The sequence below is a fragment of the Notamacropus eugenii genome, chromosome 6 (genome assembly GCF_028372415.1).
Source record: "Notamacropus eugenii isolate mMacEug1 chromosome 6, mMacEug1.pri_v2, whole genome shotgun sequence".
NCBI classification, from domain to species: Eukaryota; Metazoa; Chordata; class Mammalia; order Diprotodontia; family Macropodidae; genus Notamacropus; species Notamacropus eugenii.
In genome coordinates, this window is record NC_092877.1 from 87,736,791 (window position 1) to 87,754,674 (window position 17,884).

The following is a 17,884-nucleotide window of genomic DNA, read 5'->3' on the forward strand; positions in this document are numbered from 1 at the left end:
AACAAAACTTGTTGCACAAACGATGGCAATAACATGCCTAAAAGGAATGTCATCCTTAAAGCTGGTCACCAGACAGAACCTTCCATGAAGTAGAGGAAATGTTCATTCACTATGATAAATCATAATTTAAGACACACCTCAATTCTACAGAGCTATTTAAGATCAAAATGAAAAGATCATAAAAACCTGAAGATAGAATATGAAATTATATATTGCTTGACTCTAACAGTGATTTGTAAAGGTTTTTACTATGAATTTTTTATCTATCCTTTGGTACATCAGTTTTTAAATGATGCATTTTAAAATAAATAGCCTCTAACAGTTAACAAAAAATACTGAGGATGCTTTATGTGCCACACAGTTTAAAAAGAGAATTTTTTGTTGTTCTCATCACATTTGAATAGATACTATCACTTAACTTTAGTATTTTCACAAAATTTCACATAATTGTTATGATCTGTTTTCTTTATGTTAAATATTTTGTTTCACTATGTATAGCTTTCATCATATAATTATCTAAACTGAACCATTTCTTCCATCAGTATTTTAAAAAAGAAAAGACTGTTTACAGGAGAAAATAAAATTGGACCGATGTGTTATGAATGTAATTGTTTCCTAGCCTAAAGTATTTCAGATGTCAATTGAAATACAGAAAGAATTATTGTTGTGACTCCTGGATATAGAAGGGATAAACTATTTAGAGCATTGATATAAAATGCTTAAATTGTTCAGATTACTGTCATTGTCTTGTTGTTACATCATTGGATGCACAATTTCATGGGAATAAGTAAACCTTCCATTACTGTAGATTGTAATTCCTCCAGGCCTTTGTATAGGACATGATATTTAGAACTGGAGGGACTTTAGAGTACATTTTTTTCCAAACTCTTCATATTTATAAATGAGGATGTAACAGAACTGAGATTCAAATTCTTGCCCTCTGGTTCCAATTCCCTGACTCCAAGACCTCTAGAGAGGTACCCTCCTTGTTAACTTCTTTTTTACTTAATTTCTCTATTATATAGCTTGAGTACATGCTATGCTATAGGAAATATAATATAAATTATTTGGATTATATTAGTAGTTGTAGTAAAAACAGCAGCAGCAGCAGTATTAGTAGTAGTACTGGAAGTAGTAATAGTAATAGTGTAGTAGTAGTAGTAGTAGCAGCAGAAGCAACAGCAATAAAAGTAGTAGTAGTGGTAGTAGCAGAAGAAACAGCAGTAAATGTAGTAGCAAAAATTCATTTCTATTTTCAAAATTCTTATTCATTTTTTTCATAAATTTTCTACAGAGGATTGATTTAATTTGCAATAAATATATCCTTATTTTCTTTTACTATTTTGATGGTAACAATGAAACTCAGATTTCCGATGGAACCTGGGACATTTTGTGGGTTGATATTTAAAAGTGAGTTGATTGGTTCAGAGAATGCTGATCCAAGGTTTAGCGCTTTTTATAAAGGAAAGAGTTGATAAGAGCTTTGAAAAAAAAATCTCCCCCTTAAAGATACATATGGTTTCAAACTATCCTGGGGACTAGATCCAGACAAATGGAAAGATACAGACTATGAAAACAGCAGATACATAGAGGAAAGTGGCTGTCATTTCCTGTCTCAGATTTTCATATTTCTACATAGAGATTTTTAGAAATATCCCCTTTGGTGAAATTGGAGTCTTAGTGTTGGTTGAGCTGAGATTTCATATGGGTCTCATTTACAGAGTTCGTTGTCTTTGTGTATCCCCTTAGACCATGAGTCCCTTCTGGATAGTAGTTAGTTGTTGCTATTCTTTCTATCCCCAGCATTTAGCACAGTGTCTGGCATGTAGTATTTAATAAATACTTAATAACTTGAATTTTTTAGCATATTCTAATTCAAAAGTTTCCAAAACTATTTTGTCTATCAATTCCTTTAAAAAAAATTACTCTTCACCCCATAGAAATCTACTTTCTTTAACCTTTTAATGTCTTTTTTGAAATTTGCATCACTTTCAAAAAATATATATTCTTTAAATGACTCGCCTTAAATTTAATAATTTATTGTAAATTTGTGGGTTTTTTCCTGCATTGAAATTTTTTTTTTGTAGAATACTGCATCATGTAACTGTAGAGCATCAAATTATAAACAGTTCATTACATGCACATATTCCTCCTGCTGCATTCTGGACTTCCAGACAATGTATGACCTGCTGGCTTACCAACACTTGCTTGTCAAGACCTGTTGGTGGACTTGACCTCTGATTGATTATAACTTACATTTTCTGTGTTCTTTCTGTGCATCTTCTCCTCTTTCCTTATGTTTCCACTGCCCCCTTATTTTTGTTCCATGCCTCCCAACTGCACCTGAAACTACTACTGCCCTCCTTCATTCCAATGTCCCCCAGGGGGCAGCATTTCCCACTCTGGGAATCTGTAAATAGTACAACTTCTCCAATTTTTATTTACTACTTGTTTCAATAAATGAGCTTGCTTGTTATTTGCAAATTTTGTGATGATCTTTTGTACAGTCAGTTTGGAGGCAGGGGTCAAGTCATCAGGCATAACCTTTCCACACAAAGGTTACCAATTTTTAAGTTGATTCTCCACTAAGTCAGTAATATTTAGGGAAAACAGAGAGATAGATGGAGAGACAGATGAGAAAGAAAGGAAGAAAGAAAGAAAGAAAGAAAGAAAGAAAGAAAGAAAGAAAGAAAGAAAGAAAGAAAGAAAGAAAGAAAGAAAGAAAGAAAGAAAGAAAGAAAGAAGGAAGGAAGGAAGGAAGGAAAGAAAGAAAGAAAGAAAGAAAGAAAGAAAGAAAGAAAGAAAGAAAGAAAGAAAGAAAGAAAGAAAGAAAGAAAGAAAGAAAGAAAGAAAGGCAGAAAGAAAGAAAGACAGAAAGAAAGAAGGAAAGAGGAAGGAAGGAAGGAAGGAAGGAAGGAAGGAAGGAAGGAAGGAAGGAAGGAAGGAAGGAAGGAAGGAAGACAAAGAAATCCTTCTAGTCCAGCCACTTCATGCATACTAGAGGAAAGTGCTGCTTTGCTGACATTTCTCCATGTGTTTGTTTACACCTTCTCCTTCCACTCCTCATGTCCTATCACTATATTGGCTCTCCTCCTTTTCTTGGGGATGATTCAGATATCAGAGCATATCTATCAGTTCCTCTTGTGACTTGAATTTAGACAACCTACATGTACATATGTGACTTACATGGGCACATACCTTACACAAGTTTATCATCTATTGACATCCTCTTTGAAAGACTAGCCTACCTCCATTATCTTTTGGATATGTCCCTGAGCATTCTATGTCACATGTGCAAATCATCCTTGATAACATACTGCAGACTACTCATGCTTATTATGCATCTTTGGGTCATTTTTTTCCTATGACATCCTATTACAAGGAAAATACAGACTTTAGAAAAGTTCATTGAAAAACAATGTTGAGAAGGCATTTAAAAAGCGTTATTGAAAACAATGCACAATGTCCTGAGCTTAAAATCTATTCACTTCAGCTTTCAGTTCCATCTGTTGTGCTTGCCTACAATGGACCAATTCAGTACTGCCCATTGAACTAACTGACAGAGCTTGGGTAATTTTTTTTTTCTTCTAACTTTGATAGTTAGAGCAATCCTTTTTCTGTTAAAGTTGATTTCAGATAAACATTCCTGGTCTCCTAGACAATCAAAAAAATGATCATGTTAATAAGAACATTTGCAGAAGTTCAGATCTCAAATGAGATATTTTATTTATAAGTAAATATATTATTTGTGCATAATATCTTGAAGATCACTAGAACACCCTATCTTAAATCCGCTGATAAAACTCAATAGATCTTTGAACAAAATCATTTTCACAGTACCAACAATTATGGGATTTTGAAGAAAAAGAAAAGAACACATAACCCTTTTATCCTAAGGTCTTTCTTGAGACAAAGACACTAGGTGAACTTTGAAGCACTCTCATAAATCTCTGGCTTATTTTCTCTATCCAGATGACATCTGGAAAGATAAGTATTCTATACTGCTTCCCTTATGGAGGCAGGCATCAATTTAAGCTATCCCTGATGTAACTTGTTTCCTCCCTATACAGAAGGACCTAGGAATATTAGTGCATAGTATTCCTCTCTCAATGACTGTCACCATCTGTTTATAAAACCTAATGCACACAAAGCATCAACCTTAGAGCATGTTTTATTTCCTCAGTGAAGGATACAGAAGAGAACAGTGCCCAATGTTATAGATCCTGTAATAGAGATGATAAAGACAACTCTGCTTTCTTGGAACCTATGTGGTCTTCTATCCTATGCCTGGTCAGCAGGAAATGGACTTAAAGTTTGATACAACTGACATGCCCTCCCTTTTCTTGTGGTTCTACCTTCTTCACCTCTCCAAAATTGCAGGACTGCACAAGAGAACATAATTCTTGCTGGTAGTTCAAATACTCCAGTAGTCCTATTAGTTCCATGAGACTTCTACTACTTCTCCAAAAGAAACTGCCACAGAGAGTAAAGACTTGTAGCTTGTTCTTCCATGTTGAGGTTCTATTGCCAATCTCTCTCCAGAAGAAATCTATATTTTGCTGCCATTTTATCCACTCAGGATGCATCACTGTACTAGATAACACTGCTCAGCATATCAGAAGATAGCCTTCTTCCAAGTAGCTCACCACTGTGGATCTATTTCCCCTATGCCATGATAAGATCAGACGTAGTTGTTTCTCATTCCAAACTTCAACTGCTTTTCACTTTTCCAAGGTGAGGCAATACTTTTCATGGCTTCCCTTCATCCTTCACTTGACTAGTTTGAAAAGGAAGTTCTAAACCAGTATTGACATAAGATTCCATGTCTTTTTTTTTCCTTGACCAGGAGTGCGTTTGCTAATTGTAGTGGTTTCTTCGTTTTTTTTGAACACTCATTGTGGTAATCATTTATACCAATTAAGGCCTTTAGGACAGTGTGATGGAGTCAGTATCTTTAATTTACTATTTGGAGGACTTACAGTTTGTATACATTGATTGAGCTGGAAATGTTATAAGTACAAACACATATTTATTCTAAATTAATTTTTATTTGAAATTTAATACTGTTATAAGTTCACTACAAAGAGACACTTCTGAAATGACTGTATATTTGTAGTTAATCTCTTTTCAACCATAAATTTATAGAATATAAGAGTTTCAAAGGACTTCAAAGAGCAACTTATCCGCATTTAATTTTGATGATAATTCTATCCATTTTAAAACAATTTTCACAAAGAAATTCATTCTAATTTTGGACACATCTACCCATTATTAAAATTTTCCTACATTAACCTTGAGTCAGCTAGGTGATATAGTGGATAGAGCTCTTGGCCTGGATTTGGGAAGATCTGAGTTGAAATTCGGTTTCAGACACTTGCTACCTATATGACACTAGGTAAGTCACTTATCCCATTTTCCCCAGTTTCTCATCTGTAAAATAGAGATACACTGGAGAAAGAAATGACACATGTCTCTAGTATGTTTGCCCAGAAAATCCCATGGACAAGTCCATGGAGTCATAAAAAAATGACTGAGAAATAATAATACATTAACCTAAGCTGGTACTTTGACCCTTCCATACATTGTTTCTAATTCTGTCTTTTTGGGCCAAACAGAACCATTCAAATGACTCTTCTTCATAGCAGCACTTCTTTTTCCATGATAATCCTTCATACTTATATGTAGTCATAATAATAAGATAGAGTTAATTTCATTTTCATGATATTCTTTGGTAACCATGATATAAAGCTTCTGAGCAGTCTACAAGTATCTTAGATCTTTCATTTCTTGTTCGTGAGATTTTTTTTTGCAACCAGAACTGTACCTTTTTTTTACTTTTAAATCAACAAATACTCAAGATTAATATTGACTTATTTTGGAGAATCTTGTCAAGTTCTTCAAAAAATTTCTCTTCTTTATCACATTAGCGACAGTCTTCATAGTGTTATGTTTGCTTAAGCTCACAAGAACTCTAAAAGATGAGAGATCCAACTGTTATAAGAAGGGACATTTCTTTTTACTGTGAGTACATAATAAAAGTAACACTCTCTTCTCTTCCAAATGAACTAATTTTCTGCTATAGAATCTGCAGGCTTCTCTTTCAAGTAAATGAAATTTATCTATGTCTTCTGCTTTTGTGAACCAAAGAATGACAACATGAGCATGGCTCAGTTTCCTTCAAGAGCATGTTGGTTTGCTATCCTTTGAGCTTGATTTGTAAAAGAAGAGTAGAGAAAGATTGAGTCAACAGGGGAAAAAATGCAGAAGAAAAGGAAATAGCCACATCAAAGAAATTATGAATCCACTGAAATTGAATGGATCATTGTGGGATCATAGATTTAAAGTGCAGAGGGACCTCATATATCATCTAATCCACTCCCTTCATTTCACACATTAGGAAATTGAGGTCCTGGGAAGTTAAAGAACTTTTGTAAGGTCACACAATAACAATTAGGGATCAAATCTGAACCAAGTCCTCTGACTCTATAGCTAGCTCCTTTCTATCTTCAACACATCCTTCTGAAAAATAACTTCCTGAAGGCAATTCAACCATTTTTCAGCCTTTGTTCCTAAGACTGAACATCTCTACTAGAATACGAAATATTATTCCAATTATCTCCATGCAAATGATTTCATTGGTAGGATTGTATAAATTTGAGGCAATCATACATAAAAGTTAAAATGGAAGGAACAAAGAGGATTGAGGTCCTTCTAATTAAGTGTCTTCTTGTTTTGTTTTGTTTTGGGGAGAGATAACAATCTGGTTGTTTTAATGACTGTTTCCAATCTGGAATTATTTTTTCTCTTAAAGTTACATTGGTGATATTGTCTAAAAGTGCATGGCCAAAGCATTTCCTTTCCAAAAGGTCTGTACTTTCTGGTATGGATAATGACTCAGAAAGGCAAGCCTCACACATGTTGTCCTCCAGGGACGTGTAATCTAAAGCAGGCTATATTGCCACACACATGTATGACAGAAACAGAAAATCTACAGACAATGGAATAACGAACATCGAACAGATGCATAAATAGACAAGATAACAGCTGTGCCCATACCCTGCCAAGAAAACAAACAACCACAAAAAAAGAATGAAACGTAAAAGATTCAATTCATCATCTAGCTGTTTTGGCTCTATACCAAATGTTTAAATATTTAGGAATAACTGGAATGTTTATTTTTTAAAGTCTTCATGTTTATGCCTGTCACCATAGATACAACCTGGCCACACATTGCAAATACAAGCCCGAATTTCCTATTTACATTTTGTTCTCAGCAAACAACAGAAAGAAGAGGTAGGAAATAGTTTACATTTCTACACACATCGCATAGATGGTTTACATTGCTTCTCATGATCCTTGTAGCAATCCTCAGAAGCTGTATAAGTTTTATCATGCTGCCCAAGTTATAGGTAATGAATAGTTGCTCTTAAAGGTTAAGTAATTTGACCAGACCACACAGCTAACAAATGACAGTCACAACTTGAGCATGGGGCTTCTGACTTCAAGGTCCTTTCAAATATGCCAGATGGCTTCTCAGCAATGACAATTTCCTTCACTTGCCAATTTGTAATTCATCGTTTCAAGCATTCTGCCCAATCTCAATTCACACATTCAGTATTCAGGTAGCCAAAGCTTTAGAAATCTATTCTATAGCCTTAAATCATTTTGTTAATACTTGGCAGATTGATTCCTGATTGTTTCAATTGCTGTATAATGTCTAAACAATCTTTCAATGGCTTGTAGTTTGCTGTCAAATTAGGGATTTTTCCCCACCTATTTTCTAGAATTTCTATAATATTGCCTTTGAATGAGTAAAGCCTCCAGGAAATTAGTTACAAAATAAGTGGAGGATGTGTTTTGCTTACTTCATATTCCAGACTAGAGTGGGAGAAAGCAACTTCTACACTTCAAGGTAAATGGAAAAGACTGTTTAAGAAATGGAGAGAAGTGGATTAGGGAGATATGAGGAGATTTACAGGCAAAGTAGGTGGCTTTTAAGGTGATTTAGAGGTAAGAAAAAACTGACCAGATGAATGAGGTAGGAAAAAAATTTGTGTGATGAGAGCTAGGAAAATTGGAGAAGTAGAAGTTAATATAAATGTGGTTAAGAAACTCTAAAGGTGTGAGTAAGGCTGCTTAGCACAGTACAATGAGAAGCTACCTATGAGCCAAAAAGAGATGGGTAGTTCAAGACAGTTAAAAATGGATATTTTTCTGATTTTGTAGTTTTGGACTTTGATGCATTCCTATAGTAACAAATTTTAAATCATTTATTGATATTTTGACCCCACCTGTATTTTCTAATGTAGGTGAGGGATTTGGAAATTTTGAGACATCATCATCACCACCACCACCACAGCCACCACCATAACTGTGACCATAATCTTAATAAAGAAACCCATTCTAGAAGCGATATGGATTCTTTCTGTTTGTTTTTTAATTCAAGATTACTTAAATAAGAGGGTATGCCAAGAGCATGAAAAGGAATGTAGAATATCATTAACAAAAAGGTGAATTGAGAAGATTGGGGCACAGGGGAGAAGTCATCTGTATTGGTAAGCAGGTCCATTTATAGTCACATTAAAGTAGTATTACTAGGAGAAGGGGAGGAAGAGAGAAAAAGGGAGAAGAAGGAGAAGGAGAAAAATGAAAATGAGGAGAGGGGTTAGAGAAAGATGGGGAGGAAGGGGGTCATTATAAACCTTTTAGATTTACAAAACACTTTCCATAATGGAAGCAACATCACATGTGATGTGATTTGTGTGGAATGACATAAAACATTAATGTATGCCTGGGATTTCCTACCACACTAAACTTATTCCCTTGATTTATGCTGTTACTACACTCAAAAAGAAACATCAGACCTAGCGGTTCTGTTTGCTCCCACTAATCTCCAGTATTTGTTGTTCTTATAATGGGTCAGGCACTCAGACTTACTGCTCAATTTTTCTTACACTAGAGGATTAGAATTTTTCTACCTCTTTTCAAGAAATGAACAATCAAACAGATGAAGGTTTATGAGGAACTACAGTGTTATACACATAAGCATATGAGTTGCCTATGAACTTGTTCAGAGCATTCCAAATAGCTGCAGTCCTTCTTACGATCTCTTAAACCTAAAGAAGAAAATCAGTCTCAATCTCTCTGTTCCTTACTTTCTTTCTGGTATTTATCAATCATAAAAAGGCTACATAATCAAGAGTTGGTAGGGAGAATGATCATTTTTTTCAAGACGAAGAAAGAGTAGTTCAGCATACCTTCTTGTTTGACTTAGGTGAATTACAGGCAGCAAAGCTATTCAACAAGATTTTGTGTTCCTTAGAGACACCGTCTTAGTTTGGCACATTTAATCTATTGTACAATGAAATGTATTTTTTACAGTGCTATATTATTATTAATAATATATCAAAACAACTCAAGAAATAAAACTCAGATAGTACAAGTAAAATAGGCTCTGTCCAAATATAGTAGACCATAGACAGGGGAACTTGAAAGCCCATCTGGGGCCAATCAAAGAGAAAGCTACTGATCGGAGAGAAAGCTGGGAAAGAGCAGAATGGAAATGGGCAGTCTGCCAGAGCAACAGCCACAGTTTCTTTAGGGCCTATTTTTTTTTTCCTAGATGCAGCAAATTCCTGGAGGTGTAAGTTGTTTCTAGGGAGCTAAGACATCAGATAGACTTAAAGAGTTTAAATCAAAGAAGAATACAGCTCAGAATATCCCAGGATAAAGAAACCGTAGAGCTTGCCAGCTTTGGGTCTTAAAATGAAATGATAAAAACAAAGAGAAAATACTTTATTGTGAGTGAAATGTAGTTTGGACACACCATTTTTTTTTTGCTAAATACAGGGGCATTTAAATCAAAACACAAAGAAGAAAAATTAAAAGGCAAGGTTTTAAAATTTTATCTTATTTTTTATTAATTTCTTTTAAACAAATACTAAAACACATACAAAATACAAAAAAAAAAACACATTGCCATGTGTGCAGCAGAATGTAAGAGAGGATTCAACATATATGACAAATTTCCATTTCAAGAAAGTGTGTATAAGAAACACTACACATTGTTTTTAGAGCTGTCAATCTATCATTTGTTTCTTCATAATTTTATTTTGTTTTCTGCTGTTCACTTTTTACTTTTTTCTTTCTCCCTTTGCACCCTCCTCCAAGAAGGTTACAGTTGAGCATGGATATAAACATACATATAAATGCACATATATATACACATGCATACAAATACACATATATATACACATTCATATACATATACATGCATAAACACCTATACACTTATATGCACAAGCATATATCTACAGTTATTCACACATACTTATACACATACACACATACCCTTACATACCATTATATATCTTAGATATTTACAATCATAGTTACATATAGACATATACATATATATGCATCTACGTAAAACCATATTCTACTTGTTTGTCCTCTCTTTCTCTGAGGATGGAGAACATCTTGCTTCATAGGTTCAAATCTTTCATATTTTTCTAAGTCTGCCTACTCAACATTTCTATTACCACAAGAATATTCCAACCTTATACTGTCTAGATATAAACAACATTGATTAATATGACTGACATATAGTGTCATTTCCCAATTTTTCTCTTTTAATTATTTTAGGTTTAACTTTGTCTGAGATCATGATTACTACCCCTCCTTTCCTCCCTAATAAATTCTACTCCTGATCCTTATTTTATGTTTGTGTATATCTCTTATTTCCTATCCCTCCTGACTTCTCTATTTTATTTCTACCTACTACTTAAACTTTTTGTTTCTTAACCTACCCCCCATCAGACATCTCTCCCTTTTCCTCTCTTACCACCTTAAGATCGCTTCTTTATCCTATCCTCCTTTCCTTCCCTATCCACTATGCCTTTTATTTCTTTTTAAATTTAGAAGACTTTTATATACATATATATACATACATACACATGTATACACATATATATGCATATGTATATACATATACATGCATATATATGCATATTTGGGTGTGTCTGTGTGTGTGTATGTGTATAATCTGTTTTGTTTACTTTTAAACCTATTCCCAATGAAAGTAGGGTTCCATAACTACCAGCCCTCCTTCTGCATCTAATTCTTCTGTGTGAGTTCTTCCTCTTGCACAGCATTTGTATAATGACTATTTTTACCTTTTCCTGAATGGTTTACTTTCTAGTATCACATCATACTCAATTCTCTACCCATTCTTTCCTTCCAATTACCCTTTTCATTCATAGCTTTCAGTCAGTCCAGTTATTCTTACATTTTCTATTCTTGATCTCTTCTCCAGATCAGTTGTTTTTGTTATGAGATGTTTCATATTCTCTTCTATCTTTTTTTCATTCTTTCTATTTTGTTTTATTTATTATGTCTTGGTCTTCCAATCTGGCTGGCTTCCCTTTGTCCAGTTCTAGTGTTCAAGGAGTTTTCTTCCTTAAGATTTTGGATCTCCTTTTCTAATTGGTTGATTTTCTTTTCATAATCCTCTTGCTTTTCTTAGATTGTTCTTACTTTTTCCCCCCTAATTTTTCTTCTATCTCAGTCATTTGATTTTTAAAGCTCTTCTATGATTTCTTTTCAGGCAGATAACAATTTGCAAGCTAAGTCAGTACCTGCTTACATTCAAGGAGTTTGCATTAAAATGGAAACAATGATATAAAAGGATTCTTCTGCCAATCAAAAGTAAATTTTCCTTGGTCTTTAGGGTACAATAACAAGGCAGATGGTTCTAGGCACTACCTTAAAGAAGAGACATTACCAAACTAAAGCCTATCCAAAGAAGTTTTATCAGCATGGTGAGAAGACTTGAAAATGTCTTATATACAGAACAGTTGAAGACTCTTTATGGGATAAAAAGACCCTTACTCAAAATTTTAAATAAAAGAAGAGGCTTCTCAATAACAACTGAAAATGATTTATTACAGTTCTCAAGAGAAAAGGATGTCCCTCCACCAGGATGAGGAATCTGATGGAAGGAGGCCACTTACAGAAATCAAAGCACAATTTTTATACCTTAATGCACCTACCACCCCACTATCCCAACTCTCCACTGGCTGGGAGGAGAGCTTATAATCTAAGCGTGAAAACTACTTAAACCCACGGAAATTTTCACCTATCCCAACACAATTACCTCATTTAATACCTAACTTAACTGCTGATGTGGCTTTTGAAAGGAGGGGAGGGGAAGAAGCAGTAGCTGACAGTGTTGATGTGGCAACAGTACAACAAAGCGGAGATCTGAGTAATTTCCAAGTTTCAACTACAGTTTGCAGCACCTTCACAAAGAGAGAATGGGGTACCAGCTGACTGTCCACAGGCCTTGGATACCTGAAACTTAGGTATCCAAGGAGAGAGGCCTTATGGAAAAACATTTTATTTAAAAAAATCAATATTCCCCATATTTTTATTATGAAAAGTCTTCAAAATCTCCTCATCTCACTCAGCTCCATGGATATTTATCCTGAGCAGCTGGTGGAGAGGGGTGGTACTAGGTGAATGGGAGGAGAGAGTGAATGATAGTGGTTATTGAATATTTCATAGTTGCCATTTGCCATAAATATTAGACTCATTTATGCTTGAAAGATAAGTGGAATTAGGGTCAATTATAGTAAGGAAAATTTTGGCTCAATATGGCCTACCAATTAGTGTTGGCAAAATCTGAAATAGGTCAGGAGTTAGGGAACACATAGTTATAGGAGGTATGAGGTTGGAAGCAACTTGTCTTACATGTTTCAGAGGCTATTCACGTTTTGACTAATTCTCAGTGATCTCTGATGACCCTTCCAGTGGTAAAGTTTACAGATAGAAAGTATGTCAAAAATGATTCAGGTCCATCTCAAACCTAGATAAGCATCCCCTGTATAGATAAGCTGACAAGTGGTCATCCTTTCATTTCTTAAAAACATAGTCAAGGGAACCCCCATCCTAAAGTCAGATCATTCTACTTTGGGGTACATTTGATTATTCGAAATGTTTTTCTTACATCAAGTCTAAGTTTGCATCTTTGAAATTTCAATACCTTGCTCCTCTTTGTACCATTTCAGATAAAAAGTGTATTCAATCTTCTATGTGACATTTCTACTAGTTCTTGAAGACCGTTTTCATATTCCTACTAAAGTCTTCATTTTTTTAACATAGGCAAAAAATAATTTTAATAATAGAATGAATTTTAGTAACAAAAGAAAATTTAAAAATAAAATCTGTTTACTCCCCACTAAGAAAAAGGGAAATAATTTTATTTTATCATTATTTAATTAAGCTTTCCTGCTAATAACTGGAAGTCTGATTTGTCTTTAGTACTTACACTAAATAAAACAAAACAAAAAGACAACTTTCCTTTAAATTTTATGAACTCATAGTCCCTTTACACTTTTTTTTAAAGTTCACCTAGATTCTTCTCTACCTTCCTAACTGAAATCACATGTGGGGTACATTGGAATTCTATGCCCATATTTGGCTTGTGTCCTCAGTACTTTATTAGCTCATTGATTCAAGAAATCTTTAGCAAGTAGCTACTCCTTGTAATACACTAACATAGGTGCTGGCGGTGATGGAAAAAGTCAATAGTACTAAAGGCTATTGTAGAGTTTACAATCCAGTTTCTGCCTCCTAAGTCTTCTCTTCTCCAGGACAAATATTCTCAGATACATCAACTAGTCTTGATATGATATAAACTTTATACCCTCTATCATCCACTGGAGATTTCATACTTTATCAGTATCTTTTGTGAAACAAGAGCTCAAAATTGAACACAAAACTCTTGACATGGTTTGATGAGACAAAGTAAAGTTGGAGTGATTACTTCCTTATCCTTGGACTTTCTGCCTCTCCTAATGTATTAAGTTTGCAATTAATTTCTCAGCTGTCATTTTATACTTTTGACTATTTTAAGATTGGACCCTTCTCTATTTCAGAGCCTAGATGAGACACCCACTTGAAGTCAAATTGTAGGTTCGCAGATTTAGATATGGAGGAAACTATTTCTTAACCCATCATATAAATGGGGAAACTGAGGCCTGAGGTCATGAAGAAACTGACATGGACAGTAAATAGCAGAAATAAAATTTGAACCTACTTCCTCTGATTTCAGATTCAGTGTTCTTTTCAGTATACCACACTGATATGCTTTTAAAATATTTATAAAGGAGATGCTTATAAGAGCACATGCCAATTCTCCTGCTTATAAGATCTGAAATTAAGGAAGTGGGGAACATCTATAAGTGGCAACATCTAATTGAAAATAAAAATTGTGTCTTTGAGGAAGAGAGGATGAAGGGTGATTTGATTTGAATAATTTTGGGGCAGAACCAATTGTCTCTCTTGGGAGAAAAGCAAGTCTAATTGAAAATCAGACACTCAAAGGCTTTTACCTTAGAGATATGAAAAATTATGTTTCATATTAGTCTTTATGACAGGAACAATAACAAATAGATTTCAGAATCTGAAGATAGTGTTTCACCTTCTTTACATGTGATATGCAAACTAAGGAAGTCAGTAATATTTTTAACTGGTATATGCTTGTGGGCATTACTGGAAGTCATAAAGAATGGAAGGATGGGAAAAGAGAGGACTGATAAACTAGAGACCATTCTTCATCAGTGATTGCTGTGCGCAAAGAAGGCACTGTTTTGTGTGAAATGTAAGGCATATGTTTCTATGTAATCTAGTTTTTCTTAGAGTCAGTATATTATAGTGAGTTGAGTACTGTGCTTGCAGTCTGAAGATTTGAGTATGATTGCAAATACAGTATTCCTATATATGACTATGGGAAAGTCTCATAACCTCTATTTCCTCACCTTTGAAGATTCAAAATAAATTTTTAAAAGTTATATTAAATAATGTCCTGTAATAAGGAAAGTGTCATAAATTGCTGTAATGGAAATTTGTATAGTTCTTGGAGATTTGCAAAAGATTTTGCATCAGTTGAGCTACATAAACAACCTATAAAGCAGGTACTTTTGTCCTCCTTTTACAGAAAATGAACTGAGTCTTATAGAGGTCAAGTTATTTGCCCATGGTCTCATAGCTGATATATATCAGATTCAGATCTTCATAACTATGAATCTATCCCCTATGCTAAGCTGCTTTTCAGGAGCCAATTCTTACCAAAATGTGAAGTGTTATCATATATACATACACACATGCACACATACACATATGCAGACATATACACATGCACACACATGTATACACATGTGCACACAGATACATGATACACACATTAGCACACACATGCATCCAGGTCTTCCTGAATTAGGGCCAACTTTCTATCCCCTGCACAATGTGACCTCTTCTGAATAACTGTATAAAATAGAAGTAGTATAGGACAACAATAAGAGAATCTTGAAACAAGTCAATACTTAGTTAATTGGCCACCATTCAGAAAAAAGAAGAAATCTAAGATATAGTGAGCAACGGACTTGGAACCTCAAGATTTATATCAAAATTTCACCTCTATCTTTACCGTCTCGGCAAAGTTGTTTAACTACTGCGCTGAAATTTTTCATCTGTAAATATAATAGTACCAGTGCTGCCCATGTGGAACAGTTGTGAGATCCAAATGAAAGAATGTAGACTAAGCATCACAACAACAAAGGACTATAAAAATATAAGCTGTATTGGTCATTTCAGGCTGGGCTGCTCAGAAAAGACATATTAGAGATAAGATAAACATATTCCACAATCTTAACCAGAGGGCACTGTGATAATGGTAGCAAAAGAGCTAGATTATGGAGATGATGATGATGATAGTGGTGATTTTAATTGGGGAGTAATGAGATGAGATGAGAAGTGCTGTTCATAATATATTGGTTTGAACTTCCAGCCAACTACTGAGTGTCATTTCTCTCTCTCCTTCTTGGAAAAAGATCTCCTGTCAACTCAGGGGCAGCTAGGTGGATAGAGCACCAGTGCAGGAGTCAGGAGGACCTGAATTCAAATCTCACCTCAGACACTTGACACTTACTAGTTGTGTGACCTTAGGCAAGTCAGTTAACCTCAAGTCTCATCCTGATGAATATCTGGTCACTGGACTCAGATGGCTCTGGAGGAGAAGTGAGGCTGGTGACCTGCACAGTCCTGTCTCACTCAAAACAAAGTCAAGTGTAAGTCATGTCATTATTTCTTTGATGGCATGGTCTTCTTCAGCAATGAAGGATGAGCACACACCTGTCAACTCAGTATAACTTTAAATGTTTCCTTTGTCAAGTGAAGTATTTTAATCCCAGTTTCAGTCATGGGAGGGGAAGGCATGTAAAAAAGTTAGAATATGAACAAAAAAGTGCAAAATATGTGTTTCTACAGAAAATCTCAAGGTATAAAACTTTTCATTGAGCTGCAGTAAGCACAAAGGCAAAGGGAAGCCTGAAATTCATGCATAAATATATAATTTCCATCAAAGGGAGATGCTGACACTAATTCTGCTCTATTCAAACCTTATCTAGATTATTGTGTCTAGTTCTAGATGCCACATTTCTGAAAGATCTAGGTAAAGGAAATCAAGGCTTTGTCTAGATATTCTAGTGGAGGGAGACTAACCAAAATGGAGACTCAAAACTATGCCATCCAAAGTGTTGGTTTTTCATCTGGTTGATCCATTCAGTTGAAAGATTTAGGCTCATAAGGACTGAGGTCTCTATTCCTTCACTCAACAACTTTGTAGAGCAGTGATTTATGATTAATTCATGTTTAGAGAACTAGAATGAAGAGAAGGATTTAAAGTCCTTTTTAAATTTGTATAAATTAGGTAGATATAAATAGGTGTTGTTATGAGCTCCCATGCTTTCAGTCTGATAAATAATTACAAGCTGGGACATGTACACAATCCCTGATCCTAAGATTTGAGGTGATAATCTATAAGTACCACACGTACAACTATAGGTATAGTAACAGAGTATGTAAAGATGTCAGCTGTATCATCATACCCTGAACATGCAAATTCAGCCAAATTACAAAGGCAATTCCATCTCTGCTTTCCATGTAGCTTAAAAACATTTCCTTGGTAAAGATTCCTGAATCTCCATTGGTGGAAACTATACTTTACTCTCCTATAAATTAAAGTTATTCCCTCCTTATATTATGTCCTCTGAAATCAGGCCTCGGACTGAACTGCCAAAGGTACTGCTTCAATGGGCAGATAAAATTGTGTATCCCACAGAGTTGTTATAAAAAACAATTGTTTTAATTTCTACTATTTTCTATAAACTCTAAATGCCAAATACCAGTAAAATTGTTCTTCTTATTAAGCATTCTAATTTGTTCAAGACAAGAAAGAGAAATTTATAAAGAAAGATCATGACCTACTAAGATCTGGAAAGATTTGTTTTTTTACTGTTGAATTCTCTGTTTAGTTGTTGATAATTGCTATACTAAGCCATAATCATCAAAGGTTTTCACAATTCAAGATGCTGGATTAGCCACTTATCAGCTAGCAGACCCAGATATTTATTCAGAGATATAAACTAATGTTTGTACAAAAATGCATTCAACCCTACCATATGGTCAGAGGAATATTTGGAAACTGAGGAATTAATGGAAGCATACAGAGTTGGTGGACCTAGCTTGACTAGAAGACACAGAGTAAATAGATTTGATAAAGCTGTGTAATTTGCTGAAATTTCAAGGAACAAAATCAAAGAATATTAACTCTTTAATGGTAGAAGATGCTTTGGAAGTCAACTAGGTTAATGTCTTCATTTTTATATATGATTAACTCAGGGCCACAAAAATGAAATGACTCAATCAAAACTATGGGAATAGCAGATCACAGATCTGGGTTATGGACATTGATCATCTGACCTCATGTTCACCATTTATTATACAAAAACAAATCAACCGATGATTTTCTAAGTATCATGAATTC